This window comes from Trichosurus vulpecula, chromosome 5 (assembly GCF_011100635.1).
Source record: "Trichosurus vulpecula isolate mTriVul1 chromosome 5, mTriVul1.pri, whole genome shotgun sequence".
Taxonomy (NCBI): domain Eukaryota; kingdom Metazoa; phylum Chordata; class Mammalia; order Diprotodontia; family Phalangeridae; genus Trichosurus; species Trichosurus vulpecula.
Window position 1 is genome coordinate 107390226 of NC_050577.1, and position 16284 is coordinate 107406509.

Here is a 16284-nt window from a genome sequence, read left to right on the forward strand (position 1 = left end):
ATAAGCACTACATAAAAGTGAATTATTATTAATGAGGATGCATCATAAATATGAGCTGAGGAATGTGGCACTGTGGAAAGAGCACTTGATTGTGAGTATGGGCTTCACCATTTTTCTGCCTATATGGCCTCAGGCAAGTGGCTTAGGTTCTTTAGGTCTCAGTGCCCACATCTGTAAAAAGAAGAGGTCGTATTACATGATCTCTAGGGTCCGGTCCCGCTAGAAGTCTATGCTCTAAATATTTTCCTCCCAGTAACTTTTGCCTCTTTATTCCAGTTCAGCAACAAAGTACAAGTCTCCAATCCTTCAAATAGTCCTCATAGAATATATAATAGAGGTTGGAACATGCAAAGATTGTCTCAGATGGTATCTTTCCATGAGGACAATTAGAGGACCTTGCTCCTCGGAGTCACAATAATATGTAAGAAAAATGCCTTGGAGAGACTGTGGAGTGTGCCTAGACATTCTGACTGGTTCTGCCCTGCCAATCATTTAAGGAATGTGAGATTCTTTGATAGGCTGAGGAGCTGTTCAGAAGGTCATATGGTCTTGCACCATTGATGGCCCTTTTCTCTGCTTTGTTGTTCGGTTAGAGGTCATGCTGTAAGGACATAGAACTTGTTGCTTTCTCTTCGAGAAAAACAGCTGTGGAAATCCAGAATTCAGACTCTAACTCAGGTTTTGTGATCAGTCCATCATCAGAGCTCTGAGGAGCTTTTTGGATGAAGGCCATCAGAAGCTGAGATGAGGACTTACCTAGAAATCATATTGAATCAGGATACAAACTTAGTGGACGAATGCTGTGTAGGAAATGCGCTAAGTCAAGAGCCCATTTCCTCAAGACCAAGGTGGTGGGGAGGAAAAGGTTTCTACATTTGTTCTTACTTTGAAATGAATTTGTAAAATGCATTTGTAAAAGCTAATTGGTGTTAAAGAAAACTAGGGCTAGTCACTAGGTGCTTAACAATGGGGAAAGTAGGCAGGGGCTTGAGCCTTGGTATTAGGGAAGACAGCCCCTAGTAGGCCCTTGGGTGCAGCCTTTTGACTGAGTCCTAGTTTCACAGAACAAATCCTTCTATTAAAGGGATTTGTTCTGTGAAGTTTGGATTCAGTCAAAAGGCCACACTTGAGGACCTAGAGGACCACATGTAGCCTCGAGTCCACAGGTTCCTCACCCCTGCTTGAAACCCTTCAGGATACCTAAGAGCCCTAGGGTTGAAGGAGCGGACAGATGGTTCTGGGATAACCAGAGCATACTCACTACAAATAGAAGCCATTTCTTTTTTTTAAATCTTGGTCTCCTTGGGGCCTACTATAATGCCTGGCACACAGTAGGCACTTAATACATTCTAGATGAATTTGAACTGTGTTTAATTTGTGGCAGGCAATCTTTGTTTTGAGACTTTGAATTAAGATTTGATTCGCCCCACTCTGTACTTGGGAGTATTTACAGAATGCAGGTTATAGTACTTGATTTTCCTTCATTTTCCCTGGTCAATCTTTCTATTTGCCTACTTTGTAATGGTTCCTCCCTCTTGGGTTATTCCCTGGTGCCGTTACTAATTAATGTATTTGTGCTGACTCACAGTGCTTATTATATAAAAGGCTCACACTTCCAATCACCCTCTGGTTGTCCCAACCTGCTTATGCACACTTGCTGGTTGATTAATACTCCAATTACAATGTGTCAGTGCCTATCCCAGGGACCAGGGGTTCTGGGACACAGGGGTAACTGGACAAAAAATGGTGTATTGTTTTTTGTATGTGTCCTTTGCCCCATAAACAGCCAATTGTACCTGTTAGCAAGTGAGTGTAGGTAACACCTTCCCTGGTTCTTCAGCCCAATACCACAGAGAAAACCTATCAGTTTTATTCATTCAGCTGATACAGTCAAGCTACTAGATAAACAGATAATAGACAGATAGTAACATAGATGTACAGACAGATAGAGAGACAGATGGATGGATAGAGCATTTAGGAAGCATTTACTATGGTTCCAGACCCTGTACTCAGTGCTGGGATAGAAATACAGAAAGAAATATAATCCCTTCCCTCAAGGAGCTTACTTTGTAAGGGAAGAAGACAAAGCATTTAGGGGTACTGGAAAGGTAGGCGGAGGGTACCTACTCAGGGGCATGGTGAGGAAACTGAGAAAGTCTGAGCCTTAGCAAGATAAGGCAAAAAGCACTCCTATCCAAACTGGGGGAACTAGGGACAGAGTCCAAATTTCCAGGGGGCAGTAATATTTGTATTTTACCAGTACAGATTTACAGCCAGCAACTAGTAATACCTTACAAGGGACTTTCGCTAAATTTTTCTAAGGTGAAAGTAAGAAATGAAGTGTGTGTAAGATGCCACGTATTGCATTTCAAGGTAAGAAGACTTGTGGCTTCCTAGGCATTACTTAACCCCACTCAGCTTGGGTTTTCATATCTGTAAAATGGGGATAACGAGAGCATCTACCTCCCAGCATTATTATGAGCATCAAATGAGAAGGGATATGTACAGCATTATGCAAATCTTGAGTACTATATAAATGCTAGCTGTTATTATTATGGTTGAAATAAGGTGGTGAAATAGATCATTAGTAAAGCAGGAAATCGGATTCAACATTTATCTTGGACGCATTAGGAATGTCGTGAGGGTGAAGTGAGATAATAAATATCAGGAATTCTGCAAACATTAAAGCACTGTATAAATATTAGTTGTAGCTATTGTTATTAGTTGTGTAAGAATATTTTAGTCTTAAATGAGCATGGGGTAAAATCTAGCTCTTAGCTCTATTCCCAAACACAAGCAAAACAAATGATAGTTGGGTATGACTATATGTAGATAAAGGGGCAGCTAGGTGGCAAAGTGGATACAAAGTCAAACACAGCTGAACAAAGAAACTTATCTAGGTGGTACAGTTAGTGGATAGAGTGCTGGGTCCTCCTCTCCCTGAGTTCAAATCCAGTCTCAGACACTTAATAGCTGTGTGACCCTGGGCAAGTCACTTACCCCTGTTTGTCTCAGTTTCCTCAAGTGTGAAATGAGCTGGAGAAGGAAATGGTAAACCATTCCAGTATCTCTACCACGAAAACCTCAGGTGGGTTCATAAAGAGTCAGATACGAACGAAAAAACTCAACTACAACAACCCATAAATGAATGAATGAATAAATGAATAGATAAATAAAAATGTCTAAGTGCTTGTCATGTTATATGCCTATGATGAGGCTATAAAGGCAAAAAATGAAAGCAACCATGACCTCAAGGAGTTTACATTCAATTGGGGGCCTTCTGAAGGGCTGTACACATGGAGGAAGTGACAGCTGACTTGTTCTGTGCTGTTCAACCAGAACTAATAAGTAAATGTTTGTGGGAGGTAAATAATGAAATCACAGCTTTCTAGTTGGATAGGACTCTAGAGGCAATCTAGTCTTACCCCTTCTTTTCTTAGATGAGGTAACTGAGACCCAGAAAAACTGATTTTGATGCAAAGACAATGAATGGAACCATCCCTGAACAGAAGGAGCTTGTACCTCCTATTTTCTGAATAGAGGTTACCAATAATTTGAATTTGAATTTGCCTTAACAAGACTCAAATTATATGATAATGCTATTTGGAGTGTTTACAACTTTAAAAAGGAGTACCCAGGTGAGCCGTCTAATTTGTATTTTTCTCCCATAAACCCAGGAATTGGTGGTTTTTTTTTAAAGAATGCTTTAATACCATTTTCTAGTAGCAATGTTCCCTCCACTTTCTCCTCCCACATAGCTGAGCAGGTACCAACATTTATTCCATTCTAGTCGAAGGATCCAGATGCTTGTAACACCAAATACAGTACTAAGGCCACCCCAGCCTCCCTCACTGGAAGCCAGCTGTACAAATGATTCAATCATATTTTCTAGAGCCTTTCAAAGATATCTGGGCCCTACCTCCTGCCCCCAAGCAAATACCAAGAACAATAGGGGTCTGGGGATATGGCAAGGAGAAAGTCTTTAATGTAGCTGTTACTACTCTGAGCTGACCTGGCAAGCAGTTAACCCCCACTGAGTCCAAGAAAGAAGATAGCCATTACTAAAGGGGGTGAAAAGAGGACTCTCCAGTGTACTGGTTAATATTTTCAAATTAATTCAGACTGCTCTACAAATGGAAGAGAAAGGAATTGGAGCTAGAAATGATGGGCAGGATCAAAGAGGTTGATCTGAAAGACCGATGCAGGAAGCAGGGTAAACTGAGGGAACCTCGTGCGTATGATTCATGCTGGCTTTCCAGTTCCCTTTAGTGGCATGAATTGGGTAGAAAGATGAGCTGATGATTAGGAGTTGGGATAGGAAGGTGGGGTCTCCTTATCCTAGGAAACATGGGATGGAACAGAAAAGGAAAACGTGTCTCTTGTGTATGTTCATAGCAGGTACCCAGATGTGGCCTGGTGGGCTGGACCTCAAGGGTCAGCCCTTTTATCTTACAGATGAGGCAGCTGAGGCCCAGAAGGGTGACTTTGTTCAAAGTCACAGAGCAAAGCTGATGTTTGAACCCAGTCGCCCTGTTTCCAAATCCAATCCCTGTAAAAGCAGGGCATTATATTAGATGAGATCTAAGTTTCTTCCCAACTCTCACCGCGTGATTCCACGGGTAAACCGTGCATGATTCCTAAATGTATATTTCTTGTAACAAGATTTGTGGTAATAAGATGTCATTATAAAATTGTTCTCTCCCCTCATCTTCTTTGTCCACCTTTCCTGTCCTTTTAATACTCAAGTTTCTGATGACCATCTCCGGGGATGAGTATGTACAGGTAGATGTCTGTACAAGGGTGAGAAGCCTAGTGGTGAGTCATTTCAAATGTGAGGTTGTGTGGTTGCTGATGTAATTTTGGGTGACAAAATATTTCATAGGGAGAATGAAATTTTGGCAGCAGAAATATTTTTGAATTTTTAAAATGAGTTTAAAATATATACAGCATGAAGCATCTCAGATTTTGCTTTTTAAATTTTAAAAGGTAATTTTAAAACATCATCATTATCACCACCATCAATATCAGACATTTGCTGAGCACTTGTTTTGGGTAGGATTTGGGTAGGGTTTAGGTCCTAGGCACCGTATGAGGCCAACGTAATTTCTTTGGGACTATTGACAGTACACAACCATTTTTTAAACAATAGAAACCTCAGCTTAGAACATGAAATTTTAAAATCCCCTTGAGAGCATTGCCCACCATTCCCATTATCCCAAATTGCAATGTATATACTTGTTTCCCTTTAAGAAAATACAGTTTATGAAAGGATCATAGTATGGAGATGTGGAAAGGACCTGAGAGATCCAGTCTAATCATACCATTTCACATAGGAGGAAGCAAACTAAAAGAGGTCAAATTGTTCATTCATTGTCATTAAGTACTAAACACTACCAAAGCCCTAACTAGCAATTCTGGTCCTAGGTTCCCAGGCCAATCACTCCTAAACATACCTGTGTAAGCAGTATGAAATGTACCCTCAAATCAACTTTTTAGGGTAAGTTAAATGGAAAAATAGAGATTAAGGAATCATAGACCTGTGGGTATGCCTTTAGTAGGAAGTCTATTGCTAAGGGAAGGAGCATGGCAGGATTGAGTTATGGAGGAATTGACCTAGGAGTGACACCATTCTCTCTTTCCCTATTTATGGCTCTGAGTAGAGAGATTCAATTCCATGTCTTTTCATGTTAAATCCAGTGTTTATTCATCTAGACCAAACAAATAAGAATCTTTTTATGAAATAATATCACCTGCTGTGTTTGAGATGGGAATCAGTTTTTCCAAATTTTGACCTCTATAAGAATTTTCAGAAACATCCAGGAGATTTATCCACATAAAACCAAAAGTCTTAGGCCACTATTCAGGGTTTCCCTTAGAAGCAAATGGAAGAGACTGATATACTGTTGGTAAGACTGTCAATTGGCTCAACTATCACAGAAAGCATTTTGAAATTATGCTAAAAAAGTGACTATAGCATGTCTATACCTTTTGACCTGGAGATCTCACTTCCAGCCACATATCTAAAGTCTGTCAAAGATAGAAGGAAATGTCTCACATAGTAAGGAACAGAGCTAAACACTTTATAAAGCACACCAAACTATTTATAACATGACCTTTTGTGATAGTAAAAAATTGAAAACAAAGTTGATGCCCGTTGTGATACAGAAATGCAATGGAAGATTACCATTCCATAAGAAACTGTGAGAAATAATGCATTTGGACCCCTACTTTATTCCAATCAGTATCAGTCAGTTTTCTATGGTCTATCAGTTTCTATCTATGTTCTACATTTCTATCAGTTTCTAAGTTCTGTATATTAGGACCCAAGCTGTGAGCTGCAGATTGTAAGTTCACTTGCTTAATCATAGGAAGCTAACTAGAGGACCTCTACCCCTGTTTTTCCTTGTTATGGTGACCAAGCCCAGCATGGCAGAGGTGACTCAACTACATGGAAAGCCTTCCTATTTATTTTTGTACCTCTGGACCACTCTCTCTTGTCCACCATGAGCACATGACCATCTGATGACTGCTTAGTCAGTGGAGATGCCCCATGCTTTGCCCAACCTAAGATTCTCCTGCTAACATAACATATCTAGCCAATGCATCATTTTGGGGCCCTCAAAGCAAGGTCTATCAACCAATGGGATTCTGTATTTTGTGTAGTCCCATTAGAATGTTCAGGTATCAAATCTGGTATCAAGTCATATAGAAATAAGGCCCTGGAAGAAGATCATGAGGAAGATCTTAGGTCCACTTCATTGGAGGAGCCCATGGACCCGTTAAGAAAGGGCCATTGGCTCAGAGCTCTGCCTGCCTTTTTTATTGTAGGTTGGACAATTTTAATCCCCACAAAACAATAAACATGAAGAATTCAGAAAAACACAGGAAGATATATAAATGGATGAGGTGAGCAATGCATACAACAGGGCAAATGGAAAGAACAAGAACACAACACTGAGCTCTGTGAGATCGTGATGAGCAAGCTTAGCCCCAGAGAAGAGTTCAGAAAATGTAACTGCCTCCTCTCTTTATAGGGTGGGGGACTTTGGGTATAGACTACTGCATATCAGACTCTTGGTGAACTGCTTTTTTCCCTCTTTCTTTTTAAGTTCTTTGTTACTAAGAATGATTGTTTGGGTAGGGCAAGGAAGATTCTTAACTCAAGGTCCCTAAACATGTTTTTTTTTTAAATAATTGTATTTAATAAATTTAAAATTTAATAAAAATAATAACTATATTTCAACATAATTGGCTTCTTTCATAATCCTAAATATTTTATTTTATACATTTAAAAACATTATTCCAGGAAAGGGTCAGTAGACTTCTCCAGATTGCCAAAGGGGTCCATGATTCAAAAAAAGGGTAAGAACTCCTGGGGTAGAAGGGGACAGATAAATTTAGAAATGAAGGTGAGATAAAAACAAAATATGGCTAAATAAAATTATGATAAAAGGGAAAAAAGATAGAAGAGTCCCCGATGACACTTAAAAAGACAGAAGTGCTTTTGCAGCTCATTTACTTCTTTTATTTTCTTCTTTAACAACAAAGGTCTGTGTACTGTTTCCTCTGCCCTTCTACCTACTGCACAATGAATCTTTCTTCTTTGAGGAGAAGCTATATTACATAAGGACAACACAGTGCTTGTTTGCTTTATAAAGTTAGAAGTTGGAGTTTTCTGCTGAGTCAAGCCTCTAGTAAGACTAGAAAACATATATAAAGTCATTTTCTTTTTTTTGTAAGTAGTATTTTATTTTTCCCAATTATATGTAAAGATAGTTTTCAACATTCATTTTTATAAGATTTTGAGTTCCAAATTTTTCTCCCTTCCTCCCTTCCTTCCCTTCTCCCTAAGATGGCACGCAATCTGATATAGGTTATACATGTGCAATCTTGGAAAATATTTCCACATTAGTCTTATTGTGAAAGAAGAAATAGAACAAAAGGGAAAAGCCACCAAAAACAAAAGGAAAAGTGAAAATAATGTGCTTCGATCTGTATTCAGACTCCATGGTTCTTTCTCTGGATGTGCATAGCATTTTCTGTCATAAGTCTTTTGGAGTTGTCTTGGATCATTGTATTGCTGAGAAGAACTAAGTCAATCAGAGCTGATCATCACACAGTATCACTGTTATATAAAGTCCTTTTCAACAAGACTTAAAAAATACTTTTGTGATGTTCTGGAAGGTAGTGTCAGAGGAAAATTTGAGTATTCAAAATCAATAACACTTAGCACCACTCCTGGAAACATTTTAGGGCTCATGAGGGAATTAGTGCCTTTAAAAAACTTATATTTCATCACTGATATTGTGCAGAACCCTTGAAAAGACTTTTTTTAAAAAAAGAACTGGTATAACCTCATTTGTCTAGATTGAATAGATCTGGCCACCATCCAGATGTATGAATATCTGAATATCTGGAGAGATGTTTCAAGGCCTTTCCCCAGTGTCAGAAGAGGAGTGGGAGAAATTTCATGTAGAAGGATCCATCTCATTGTAAATAAGCACATTATGAAACCTCTCTAGCAGGCAGAGAACAGAAGGGTGATAAGCAGTCTATTCTGAGGCATAGTTGCCTAGCTTACGTACTCAATTTCTCCTAATAAAGAAATCTGTTTGGACAGAGAGGGATCAAAGTTGAATTTATGACACAAGGAAGTTTCATCATTAGGAAAATAGTCAACATAATCACATTAAACAAAAACATCCACACAACCACGTGATTATCTGAATAGATGTGGGGAAAGCCTTTGAACAAGTACAAGACTTACTGATACTAAAAACCCTAAAAAAGTATTGGCATAGAAGTACCTTTTGTAATATCACAAAAAGTATCCACCTAAAACCAAAAGCAAGCATAATTCAGATACACTATAACCTTTCCCAATAAATACAGGAATAAAGTAAGGATTCCCTCTCTTCCCACTATTATGTCAGTCAGTCAGCCAGTAAACATTTATTAAGTACCCACTACTTGACCAGCAGTATGCTAAGCATTGGGAATATAAAGAAAGGCAAAAGAAAGCCCGTGCTCTCAAAGAGACAACGAGCACACTGCTGTGTACCAACAAGCTATCTATAGGATAAATAGAAATTAATCAACAAAAGGAAGGTGCTAGAATTAAGAGGGAACGGGGAAGGTTTCCTGGAGGCAGGTAGATGCTGTAGTAGATAGAGTACTGGGCCTGGAATCAGGAAGACCTACGTTTAAATCTGGTCTCAGACATTTACTAGCTGGGCAAGTCACTTAAACTCTATTTGCCTCAGTTTTCTCATCTGTGAAGTGGGGATAATAATAGCACCTGCCTTATAGGGTTGTTGTGAGGATTGAATGACATAATCATTGTAAAGTGCATAGTACAGTGCTTCACACGTAGTAAGCATTATACAAATATTAGCTATTATTATTATTGTTATTATTAGAAAGTGGGATTTTTGCTGGGAGGCCAGGAAGTGGAGATGAGGATGGAGAGCACTCCAAGCATGGGGGACAGCCAGTGAAAATGCCCGGGGTGTTTTCTGAGGAACAGTAAGGAGGCTAGTGTCACTGAATGGAAGAGTATGTGGGAGGGCATAATGTTCATAAGAAGACCGGAAAGGGTTGGGGTAGGTCATGAAGTTCTTGGAACTTCAAACAGAGGGAAGTCTCATTCCAAATAATTGCAAAATACATAAAATATCTGGGGCTTAACACAAAAGCACATAAAAGACTTGTATAGATTCAATTACAAAGTGTTCCTTAAAGAGATAAAGAGTAACTTAAATAGGTAGAGGAGTATTGCGTGTTCATGGCTGGGCCATGCCAATATAATAAAAATGACAATGCTACCAGAGTTATAATTTTAACGCTATACTAATCAAATTCTCAAAAGGATATTTTATGGAACTCAATAAAACAATAAAATTCATTTGGAAAAATAAAATGTCTAGATTATCAAGGGGAATAATGAAAAGAGGTTGAGATGAGGTGGGAATAATAACAGTTTTGGACCTCAAACTATATCATAAGACAGCAATCACCATAACCATCTGGTATTGGTTAAAAAAATAGAGTGATAGCCCAAGGAAATAGACTAAACAAGAATCAGAAACAATGGTACTCAATAGCCCAGTATTCAATAAAATGGAAAATATAAATTGCTTAGGAAAGAAATCATATTTGTATAGAGAAAGGCCAGCTGAATGAGGCCTAACTGTATACATATATTAAGACTAAAGACAGATATATACCAATGTCCAAAGAGGGGAAGAATAATTAGAAAATTCACAAGTCTTGTTTCTGTTTACGTTTCCAACCTCAAAGCTAATTATAGACGTAAAAGCAAGGCTTTCTGTTTTGATTAGAGCTATGAATCTATGAACAGATTTGATGAATTTATAGCCCTGATGTAAAAGCTAAGTCTTATAACTGAGGTATCACTGTAAAGTAATGTGAGTACCTCCATAAGCCATATACTGTAATTTATAGTCATGCCAGATACTTGTGAAATGCAAACATATTTCCACTTACTCAAAGCAGAAGCTTTTGGACAAATTAATAGCCTTGGGAATAATAATATCGAGAGAAGCACAATTTATAAATGTGCTAGTTGTTTTCTCCTGTTGTGGACATTAGCTAGGTTTCAGTCTTTAGCCATAAAATGTATAGTTTTTTTTCATCTAAGGCTGTGAACCATAAATCTAACCGTAGTAAATATCTTCCTTCCAGCTGTGGCGTGACAACCAGACCATTGCATTGTCACCTTCACTTTGAAATGGAAAAATGCTAGAAGGTCCCACTGCTTTATCTGATAGATGAAGAGATCATTGTATTTGATTAGCTCTCTAGGTATAAGGGAAATGGGTCAGCATAAAAACATTTAAGGAAGTTATTAGGCACCTTTGTTGAAGAATAGGAATGTGATGGGATGTGGGTTTACAAAGTTGTCTACAAAGGTTCCCTATTGGGAAGTAGGGGCTGCTAGATGGCTCAGTGGATTGGAATCAGGAAGACTCATCTTCCTCAGTTCAAATCTGGCCCCAGACACTTACTAGCTGTGTGACCCTGGGCGAGTCACTTACCCCCGTTGGTCTCAGTTTCCTCATGTGTAAAATGAGCTGGAGAAGGACATGGCAAAGCACACCTGTATCTTTGCCAAGAAAACCCCAAATGGGGTCATGGAGAGTTGGACACGATTGAAAACAGCTTAACAACAATAACAGGCTGTTGTGAGGATCAAGTAAAGGATGTGAAAGCACTTTCCATTATAAACTCTAAAGTACCATGCACATACTACACGATTATTGTTATTTACTTTCATTACTATATTATCTTTTTATTTACATGTGTTGTACAAGGTGTCCCTAAAGTCTGGACACATAGGAAAAAATACGTATTTTGAAATATTTGGAATATTAACAGACCTTAGCCCCCTTGACTCCTTTTCTGGGGTATGCTAAAGGAGAAGGTGTACTCAATGAAAATCACAGACGGCAACACACTTGATGGAACGCATAAAGAGTGAATGTGCTAAAACTGATGGCAATGTGGAGTTATTGCATTGAGCTCACGTGAATCTTGCAAAGCACATCAACCTTTGCATCACAAATGATGGAAATCATATTGAAGATGTTGTTTGTTAATATTCCAATTAAATAAAATGTTGTTGAAAATTTCATTCATTTCATTTCTTGAAAATATGCATTTTTGCCTACGTGTCCAGCCTTTAGGAACACCCTGTATTTCATAGCACAATACTTAATGCATATCATAGTCCCCTTCCACACCCAGCAACTCATTTGGTTGATGGGGAACATTTTCTCCTCCCCCAACAAAAAGACTCACCCAACCTGGGCTTAATAGCACCATTGCCACCATTCCCATCACCTACCCAACATTGATGAGGGTTTTCAAATGGAAAGACCACTGAATTTGGACTGAGAAGCTGTGTTTATACCCTGCCTCTACTGCTTAGTACCTTTGTAATCCTAGAAAAATTCACTTTATCCCTCTGGCTCTCAATTTCTTCATCCACAAAATGAGAGGGTTGCAGTAGATTGGGGGTGTTAAACCCAAATAGAAGTGGGACTGCTAAATTGTATATAAGGATCCCTTAAGTGACCTTTGACTTAGAAAACCATATATTAACATTATCTCTGTTCTATTGTATATTTATTTATCTTGTTAAATATTTCCCAATTATATCTTAATCTGGTTTGGGCCAACGTAGTGCCTGACACCTCTACATGGATTCTTCAGTGGTAAAGGCCACGTTGCCTCTCCTACTAAGTACCCTGTAGTGAAAGATAACAGTAGGAAATGATGTCTGATTAAAAATAGCCAAGTGTCAAAGTGTCATGGTAACAGAAACTCTATAAATGCTAAGTAGATTGATGTGGGGTCAAATATAACTTGTGATTCTATCACCAGGGAACACTGACAGAAAGAAATGAAGATATTAAGGAGAGATCCAGGGTGAGCTTTCAGAAAACAAGGCCAAGATGGATCTTGGGAATTAAGCTGAACTGAGCCAGAGACAAATGTATTTGTGAAGGGGGTAGCAAGAACCTTTATTATTAGTTCAGATCTATGGTCTATCCCAGAGAGGACCAAAGGGCTGATTTGAGGCTGAACCTGGTGGTCCCTCTCCTTGACATCATCCTCAAAAGGGAAAGATGTTCAGTTGTTGTGCCCAGGGTTAAGAAAATGGATCCTTGAGTTGCTTGAGGAAAAGTTTGATGCTCAAGAACCATGTTGAAGAGGTGATCCTACGGTCTCTCAGTCACATCCATAAGTTTAGTTACTACTCTAATGAACCATGTAGATAATAGGACCATGCAGAGGGAGACACTTGGGACTGCCAACAAATAAAAAGTGGTTTTAATTATTTTACAGCATGATTTATCAGAAGAGGCAACCAGGTGGAGTGGATAAAGAGCTGGCCTTGGATTTAGGAACATCCGAGTTGAAGTCCTGTCTCTGACAACTGGCTGTGTGACCCCAGGCAAAGTCAATTAACCTCTCAGTGCCCCAGGCAGCTCTCTAAGACTATAAATTGTAGAGATGGTACCAATCTGCATCGGTAGGAGTTCCCCATACTGATGAAATCACAGGTGAGATTAAAAAAAAACCAAAAGATTTATCTGACTAATACACTTGGATTTTTTTAATCATAACAAGAGATGTCGACTCTTTGAACAAAGTAGGCCCTCAGTAAATGCATGCTGAATGAATGCATCTATAAAAATGTGTAGGATCACCGAACAGTTAAACAAACATTACCTATCAGGGAAATGGCAGCATGGTTTATGTAAGGGAAAATCATGGCTTACTTAAGTGCAGGAGTTCTCTGAGTCAGTAAATAAGCAAATGACCAAGAGACAAAATTTACTTTAATTTTTTTGAAACATTAAAAAAATTCCACATTGATGGCTATTTTTTAAACAAGTTACTATGGGTTTGAAGAAACTTTTATCACAGACAGGAAATTAGCTTGAAGACTTGGAACATTCTGAATCATAAACATTGTGGACTGGGACAGTGTATTTTTAGGCAGCTCAGTGAGTCCTGAACTTGGAAGACCTGAGTTCAAATCTTGTCTCAAACATGCCAGCTGTGTGACCCTGAGCAATTCCCTTACCTTCTCTCAGCTTCAGTTTCCTTAGCTGTAAAACGGGGATAATAAAAGCATCTTGATGACATATAGGGTTATGGTCAGGGCTGAGTGAGAGAGCATATGCAAAGCACTTTGTAAACCTTAAAGCATTATAAGAATGGTAGTTGTGGGGCAGCTAGGTGGTGTAGTGGATAGAGCACTGGGCCTGGAGTCAGGAACACCTGAGTTCAAATCTGACCTTACACACTTACTAGTTGTATGACCCTGGGCAAGTCACTTAACCCTGTTTGCCTCAGTTTCCTCATCTGTAAAATGAGTTGGAGAAGGAAATAGCAAACCTCTCCAGTGTCTTTGCCAAGAAAACCCCAAATGGGGACACAAAGAGTCGGACGTGACTCAACAATAACAACTTCTATTTGAGTTTGGAACCACTAAGCTAGACTATCTCTAAGGTCTCTTCCGAATATAACATTAATACTGCCCAGTAGCTTATGTTTCCTTGGGTATTAAGTGTTCCTACTTAAAAAAAAAATCAAAGCTTCATTACATTCATAGTTCCAAATAAGACCCACCCCAGGGTAGATCTCTTGGTGTTCACAATGTTTAAAATTGAGAATGGTCCAAGTCTTCAAGCTTCCTTGACTCCTGAGCTTAGTTTCTGGACAGGAGACAAACAGAATAGCTGTCTAAAGCCTATTTGAAATCTGCCTCACCACCATCTTGCTCAGTGTTGCTTAGGTTGCCTAATCTTGAGTGGATCACCAGGAAACCATTTGACTGTTTTCATGGTCTCTGACTACTCTTTATCTTTGTCTTGTCTTCCCTGATCGACCTGATCAGTTGTGAGTAGCTGCGAGGGGCTGGTCCCGCTGAGTAGGCAGCTGTAGTTGCCACAATAATGGTTTACTATCTAGACTTCCCTGAAACACTTAGGTCAACCTACTGTGGTTTGAATGCTATCTGGTCATGGTACCTTTAATGACTGCTATCTGAGGAATTCTCTCTCTGCTGTTTACACCAGGGGTTCTTAACTCTTTTTGTGTCATAGATGGACCCCTTCCGAGAATACTTTTTACAAAATCGTAATTTAAGGAAATGCTAAATTGAAGCTGAATGTTCATGAAAATAAAGATGAATTTTTTTCCCATTCAAGATCATGGACCCCTTGAAATTTATTCACAGATTGATGGACCCCAGGAAAAGAGCCTTTGTTTCTTACAAAGCTAGAAATTTTCTCACCTTCCTCTTGGGACTTGGTTCAACTCAATTCAGTTCAACACACATCGATTAATTATCTCTATGTGAGGCATTATTTTAAGCAAGGGAGATACAAAGACAAAAACATAACAGCTCCTGACCTCAAGGGCCTTACATGCATTCTACTGTACTGTAGTGATACAATATGTACACAGAGAAGTCAATATAAAATATCTAACAGACTCTTAGCTCAAATTAAGTTTATGGTCAAATGAAACCCCCATATTTTTTTCAAACTGCTATTAGTTTTCCTATCTGGTAGTTGTGTGGTTGGTTTGTTAAGCTGAATGTAAGAGGGTACATTTTTCACAGTCAAATTTCATGTGTCTGGTTCCAGCCCAGCATTTCAGACAGTTGAGATCATTTTGAATCTTGATTCTGTTATCTATCACATTAGCTCTGCCTCCCAGCCTTGGGTCATCTGCAAATGTAATAAGCATGCTTTCTGTATCTTCATCCAAGTCATTGATGAAAATGTTGAGCAGGAGAGGGCCAAAGAGAGCTTGATGGCACCGTGAAAGACCTCACTGATACCACATTGACAAGTCAACACTGCTTGGAAATGAATGTTCAAGTAGCGAGAGACGCATTTAACGGCTTTATTATCTTTTCCATGTTTTACTCTCTTGCGTACAAAGAGGTCATGGGAATTTTTATCAAGTATTTTGCTGAAATTTAGATACACTACTATATCTATGATATTTCCCTTGTCACTCACTCATCATAAAAGTTGGGCACGATTTTGTTCTTCGTGAATCCATGTTTGTACTAACGATAACCACATTCTTCTCTACATAATGACGAGGATGCCGATGCTGGTGATGGTAGTGATGGTAGGGGATGTTTGTGTAAAGCACTTTGAAAAGCATTTTGCATATATTACCTCATTTGAGGCACACAACAACCCTGTGATATAAATAGTAAAGGTTGTATTATACTATATTTCCCGAGGTCTCAGCCTATAAGTCCTCATTCTTCTTGTTCCAAAACAGGGCTGATGTAATAAATAGAGTGTTGGATTTGGAGACGAGGGAATTAAGTTGTATGGGTCATGTATGACCTTGGGCAAATTGCTTAACCTTTCTGGACTTCAGGGGCCTTGATTCCCCTTCCAGCTCTGAATCTATCATTCTGTAGCTTTTAAAAAATGCTGTTTGAGTCATCACCAGCATTTTTTGATCATTTAAACATTTCCAACTCATTTCGGTTCATCCTGGGTGTTAGCTTTCTTAAACACAATTCTTACAGGTCTGCATGACTTTTCTGTCTTTGTGTTTTTGTAGCTGTCCTTATCATATCTGAGCTCATTCAAGAGCTCATATTTTAATTGAATTGAATCAGAACCAAATTAGGCAGGAAAGATAATTTGATTTATTTAGCTCAGACTTGAATTGTTTTTTTTTTAATGCTTCTCCAGACCATACCATGTGTAGAAT

The 16284-nt window shown here is 38.8% G+C and overlaps 1 protein-coding gene across 1 annotated transcript in view; it reads right to left on the reverse strand.

Annotated features, from left to right (window-relative positions):
- The window catches only part of TBXAS1 (thromboxane A synthase 1), a 226723-nt gene that overhangs the window by 138813 nt on the left and 71626 nt on the right, over positions 1-16284 (reverse strand). The gene's annotated exons all lie outside the window — the stretch shown is intronic.